The 6,000-nt window shown below is 44.8% G+C and overlaps 6 non-coding genes across 6 annotated transcripts; all 6 read right to left on the reverse strand.

The window, feature by feature from the left end:
* Positions 1–804: 804 nt before the first annotated feature.
* Positions 805–910, reverse strand: trnal-uaa. The gene is made up of 2 exons: positions 873–910; positions 805–850 (listed from the first exon to the last, which is right to left on the reverse strand). It is a non-coding gene; the product is annotated as a tRNA-Leu (tRNA).
* Positions 911–1,707: 797 nt separating this feature from the next.
* trnal-caa lies at positions 1,708–1,826 on the reverse strand. Its single transcript has 2 exons — positions 1,789–1,826; positions 1,708–1,753 (listed from the first exon to the last, which is right to left on the reverse strand). It is a non-coding gene; the product is annotated as a tRNA-Leu (tRNA).
* A 918-nt stretch (positions 1,827–2,744) lies between these two features.
* trnal-uaa lies at positions 2,745–2,850 on the reverse strand. The gene is made up of 2 exons: positions 2,813–2,850; positions 2,745–2,790 (listed from the first exon to the last, which is right to left on the reverse strand). It is a non-coding gene; the product is annotated as a tRNA-Leu (tRNA).
* Positions 2,851–3,647: 797 nt separating this feature from the next.
* Positions 3,648–3,766, reverse strand: trnal-caa. The gene is made up of 2 exons: positions 3,729–3,766; positions 3,648–3,693 (listed from the first exon to the last, which is right to left on the reverse strand). It is a non-coding gene; the product is annotated as a tRNA-Leu (tRNA).
* Positions 3,767–4,684: 918 nt separating this feature from the next.
* trnal-uaa lies at positions 4,685–4,790 on the reverse strand. The gene is made up of 2 exons: positions 4,753–4,790; positions 4,685–4,730 (listed from the first exon to the last, which is right to left on the reverse strand). It is a non-coding gene; the product is annotated as a tRNA-Leu (tRNA).
* A 797-nt stretch (positions 4,791–5,587) lies between these two features.
* trnal-caa lies at positions 5,588–5,706 on the reverse strand. The gene is made up of 2 exons: positions 5,669–5,706; positions 5,588–5,633 (listed from the first exon to the last, which is right to left on the reverse strand). It is a non-coding gene; the product is annotated as a tRNA-Leu (tRNA).
* Between the last annotated feature and the right edge of the window lie 294 nt (positions 5,707–6,000).

Genomic DNA, 6,000 nt, shown 5'->3' on the forward strand with positions numbered 1-6,000 from the left:
ACACCTGATTCAACAGGCAGTGGCGAACATTCACCCTTGCTGCACCATAAACAATCTTCAGGCATGCTGCTTTTGTACACCAAGCACATTTTACATCATTTTCAAAAACATCTTTTTCTCACTCACTTTTCCATCCACAACTTCAACCCAAGCAACACAGCTGCCGTTCAAACACAAATCCTTCCAAAACACACCACAATCCAAAGATCTTTCCAAATTAACATTTCACACTCTCATTCCCATACCTTACTTTAATTCTCAACACATTCACGCGATACATCGGTGAAGCCTGCTCCCCGCACAATGAACAGCATTTCCTCATCTTGCCGATTGTAAAAAGTGAACATGTGCCCCTGGCCAGCGGCATTCGTCTGAACGTTTTGCCTTGACAGTCCCAACCTTCAACGGCAACAATTCTGGCTAATCTGTGCCTCTGATATGGGAATGACTTGAAATGTCAGCATCTCTGGTTACCTTGCAAGGAATTGCCAAAGTAAGGCAGTTGAATTCAGTTGTGTGTGTTCCCAAGATGTGTATTCTTGGACACGGTTGGTCCATTGGTGAGAAGCAGCTGTGTGCGCAATGGAATTGAAAGATAGATTGGTGGAAAGCAATAAAGAATGTAGCAGCAAGGTGGGAACAACGTTCTTTTTAAATGTGCTGCCTGGTTAATGTAATCTGCATGTTTGAGCGGAGCAGTGTGATTGGATGCATAACGTTTGAGACGTTTCAATCTTTGTGTGTGAAAGATACGGTTGCAGACATTGTTGATTTGCAAATACTGTTGAAGTCGGAAAAGGTGAATGTCAGGAGTGGGATTTGAACCCACGACCCTAGAAAGGGACCAGAAAGCATCAAGTCTTCAATGTTTGCTTAAGTCTGGCGCCTTAGACCACTCGGCCATCCTGACAACTTACTCCGACTGCTGCTGTTGTTTTCTCACACACCCAATCCCTTTGTGCAGAAACAAGCACAACCATTAATTCAGCCAAAACTGATCGAAGTGGCGCTGCCGATCATTCTCCTTTGCTGCACCGCAAGGAATCTTCAGCCACACACCTTCCTTTGATTGCCAAGACATTAACGTGTTATATCTGCAAAGTCTGCTCCCCACACAATGAACAGCATATCCTCATCCAGGACATTGAAAGAAATGAACCCATGCAGCTCCTGTGCCCGTGGCCAGTGGCATTAATCAAACCATTTCCACCAGATAGTCCCTACCTTCAAAGCATCAATTCTGGCTAATCTGTGCCTGTGATAAGCGAATCTCTTGAAATGTCAGCATCTCTGGTATCCTTGCAAAGAATTGCCAATTTAGGCAGGAATTTAGTTGTGACTGTTCACAAGATGTCACATTCGTGGACACTGTTGGTCCATTGCTGAGAAGCAGCATGGTGCGCAATGGGATTGAAAGATGGAGTGGTAGAAAGCAATGTGGAATGCAGCAGCGAGGTGGCAATAATGTTCTTTGCTAAGGTCGCTGGCTGTAAAATGTCATCTGCATGTTTGATTGGAGCATGTGATTGGGTGCATGATAGGTTTCAAGTTTTGTGTGTGAATGATATGGTTGTGGAGATGTGCATTGTGTTGTTTTCATTTGTAAATAAGCGCTGAAGTGGTAAAAAAGGCAGCAGATATCACTTTCAGCAGGGTGTTGCAGAGATTGTGAGACTGGTGGTGGCATGTTGGTTGTAAAAAGGACAATGTCAGGAGTGGGATTTGAACCCACGCCCCTAGAAAGGGACCAGAAATCACCAGGCTTAAACAAGGCAAGGAAACACACTCCTTGAGTCTGGCGCCTTAGACCACTCGGCCATCCTGACAAGTTGCTGCTGTGTTGACCCTTTTCCACTGTGTGCTGCTTATTCTGTACTCGAATTGGCCTGGAGCACACCCATTTCATTTGTGCACAATCAGACCACAACCATCAATACATCACACCTGATTCAACAGGCAGTGGCGAACATTCACCCTTGCTGCACCATAAACAATCTTCAGGCATGCTGCTTTTGTACACCAAGCACATTTTACATCATTTTCAAAAACATCTTTTTCTCACTCACTTTTCCATCCACAACTTCAACCCAAGCAACACAGCTGCCGTTCAAACACAAATCCTTCCAAAACACACCACAATCCAAAGATCTTTCCAAATTAACATTTCACACTCTCATTCCCATACCTTACTTTAATTCTCAACACATTCACGCGATACATCGGTGAAGCCTGCTCCCCGCACAATGAACAGCATTTCCTCATCTTGCCGATTGTAAAAAGTGAACATGTGCCCCTGGCCAGCGGCATTCGTCTGAACGTTTTGCCTTGACAGTCCCAACCTTCAACGGCAACAATTCTGGCTAATCTGTGCCTCTGATATGGGAATGACTTGAAATGTCAGCATCTCTGGTTACCTTGCAAGGAATTGCCAAAGTAAGGCAGTTGAATTCAGTTGTGTGTGTTCCCAAGATGTGTATTCTTGGACACGGTTGGTCCATTGGTGAGAAGCAGCTGTGTGCGCAATGGAATTGAAAGATAGATTGGTGGAAAGCAATAAAGAATGTAGCAGCAAGGTGGGAACAACGTTCTTTTTAAATGTGCTGCCTGTTTAATGTAATCTGCATGTTTGAGCGGAGCAGTGTGATTGGATGCATAACGTTTGAGACGTTTCAATCTTTGTGTGTGAAAGATACGGTTGCAGACATTGTTGATTTGCAAATACTGTTAAAGTCGGAAAAGGTGAATGTCAGGAGTGGGATTTGAACCCACGACCCTAGAAAGGGACCAGAAAGCATCAAGTCTTCAATGTTTGCTTAAGTCTGGCGCCTTAGACCACTCGGCCATCCTGACAACTTACTCCGACTGCTGCTGTTGTTTTCTCACACACCCAATCCCTTTGTGCAGAAACAAGCACAACCATTAATTCAGCCAAAACTGATCGAAGTGGCGCTGCCGATCATTCTCCTTTGCTGCACCGCAAGGAATCTTCAGCCACACACCTTCCTTTGATTGCCAAGACATTAACGTGTTATATCTGCAAAGTCTGCTCCCCACACAATGAACAGCATATCCTCATCCAGGACATTGAAAGAAATGAACCCATGCAGCTCCTGTGCCCGTGGCCAGTGGCATTAATCAAACCATTTCCACCAGATAGTCCCTACCTTCAAAGCATCAATTCTGGCTAATCTGTGCCTGTGATAAGCGAATCTCTTGAAATGTCAGCATCTCTGGTATCCTTGCAAAGAATTGCCAATTTAGGCAGGAATTTAGTTGTGACTGTTCACAAGATGTCACATTCGTGGACACTGTTGGTCCATTGCTGAGAAGCAGCATGGTGCGCAATGGGATTGAAAGATGGAGTGGTAGAAAGCAATGTGGAATGCAGCAGCGAGGTGGCAATAATGTTCTTTGCTAAGGTCGCTGGCTGTAAAATGTCATCTGCATGTTTGATTGGAGCATGTGATTGGGTGCATGATAGGTTTCAAGTTTTGTGTGTGAATGATATGGTTGTGGAGATGTGCATTGTGTTGTTTTCATTTGTAAATAAGCGCTGAAGTGGTAAAAAAGGCAGCAGATATCACTTTCAGCAGGGTGTTGCAGAGATTGTGAGACTGGTGGTGGCATGTTGGTTGTAAAAAGGACAATGTCAGGAGTGGGATTTGAACCCACGCCCCTAGAAAGGGACCAGAAATCACCAGGCTTAAACAAGGCAAGGAAACACACTCCTTGAGTCTGGCGCCTTAGACCACTCGGCCATCCTGACAAGTTGCTGCTGTGTTGACCCTTTTCCACTGTGTGCTGCTTATTCTGTACTCGAATTGGCCTGGAGCACACCCATTTCATTTGTGCACAATCAGACCACAACCATCAATACATCACACCTGATTCAACAGGCAGTGGCGAACATTCACCCTTGCTGCACCATAAACAATCTTCAGGCATGCTGCTTTTGTACACCAAGCACATTTTACATCATTTTCAAAAACATCTTTTTCTCACTCACTTTTCCATCCACAACTTCAACCCAAGCAACACAGCTGCCGTTCAAACACAAATCCTTCCAAAACACACCACAATCCAAAGATCTTTCCAAATTAACATTTCACACTCTCATTCCCATACCTTACTTTAATTCTCAACACATTCACGCGATACATCGGTGAAGCCTGCTCCCCGCACAATGAACAGCATTTCCTCATCTTGCCGATTGTAAAAAGTGAACATGTGCCCCTGGCCAGCGGCATTCGTCTGAACGTTTTGCCTTGACAGTCCCAACCTTCAACGGCAACAATTCTGGCTAATCTGTGCCTCTGATATGGGAATGACTTGAAATGTCAGCATCTCTGGTTACCTTGCAAGGAATTGCCAAAGTAAGGCAGTTGAATTCAGTTGTGTGTGTTCCCAAGATGTGTATTCTTGGACACGGTTGGTCCATTGGTGAGAAGCAGCTGTGTGCGCAATGGAATTGAAAGATAGATTGGTGGAAAGCAATAAAGAATGTAGCAGCAAGGTGGGAACAACGTTCTTTTTAAATGTGCTGCCTGTTTAATGTAATCTGCATGTTTGAGCGGAGCAGTGTGATTGGATGCATAACGTTTGAGACGTTTCAATCTTTGTGTGTGAAAGATACGGTTGCAGACATTGTTGATTTGCAAATACTGTTGAAGTCGGAAAAGGTGAATGTCAGGAGTGGGATTTGAACCCACGACCCTAGAAAGGGACCAGAAAGCATCAAGTCTTCAATGTTTGCTTAAGTCTGGCGCCTTAGACCACTCGGCCATCCTGACAACTTACTCCGACTGCTGCTGTTGTTTTCTCACACACCCAATCCCTTTGTGCAGAAACAAGCACAACCATTAATTCAGCCAAAACTGATCGAAGTGGCGCTGCCGATCATTCTCCTTTGCTGCACCGCAAGGAATCTTCAGCCACACACCTTCCTTTGATTGCCAAGACATTAACGTGTTATATCTGCAAAGTCTGCTCCCCACACAATGAACAGCATATCCTCATCCAGGACATTGAAAGAAATGAACCCATGCAGCTCCTGTGCCCGTGGCCAGTGGCATTAATCAAACCATTTCCACCAGATAGTCCCTACCTTCAAAGCATCAATTCTGGCTAATCTGTGCCTGTGATAAGCGAATCTCTTGAAATGTCAGCATCTCTGGTATCCTTGCAAAGAATTGCCAATTTAGGCAGGAATTTAGTTGTGACTGTTCACAAGATGTCACATTCGTGGACACTGTTGGTCCATTGCTGAGAAGCAGCATGGTGCGCAATGGGATTGAAAGATGGAGTGGTAGAAAGCAATGTGGAATGCAGCAGCGAGGTGGCAATAATGTTCTTTGCTAAGGTCGCTGGCTGTAAAATGTCATCTGCATGTTTGATTGGAGCATGTGATTGGGTGCATGATAGGTTTCAAGTTTTGTGTGTGAATGATATGGTTGTGGAGATGTGCATTGTGTTGTTTTCATTTGTAAATAAGCGCTGAAGTGGTAAAAAAGGCAGCAGATATCACTTTCAGCAGGGTGTTGCAGAGATTGTGAGACTGGTGGTGGCATGTTGGTTGTAAAAAGGACAATGTCAGGAGTGGGATTTGAACCCACGCCCCTAGAAAGGGACCAGAAATCACCAGGCTTAAACAAGGCAAGGAAACACACTCCTTGAGTCTGGCGCCTTAGACCACTCGGCCATCCTGACAAGTTGCTGCTGTGTTGACCCTTTTCCACTGTGTGCTGCTTATTCTGTACTCGAATTGGCCTGGAGCACACCCATTTCATTTGTGCACAATCAGACCACAACCATCAATACATCACACCTGATTCAACAGGCAGTGGCGAACATTCACCCTTGCTGCACCATAAACAATCTTCAGGCATGCTGCTTTTGTACACCAAGCACATTTTACATCATTTTCAAAAACATCTTTTTCTCACTCACTTTTCCATCCACAACTTCAACCCAAGCAACACAGCTGCCGTTCAAACACAAAGC

Source organism: Scyliorhinus canicula, chromosome 1, assembly GCF_902713615.1.
Source record: "Scyliorhinus canicula chromosome 1, sScyCan1.1, whole genome shotgun sequence".
NCBI lineage: Eukaryota > Metazoa > Chordata > Chondrichthyes > Carcharhiniformes > Scyliorhinidae > Scyliorhinus > Scyliorhinus canicula.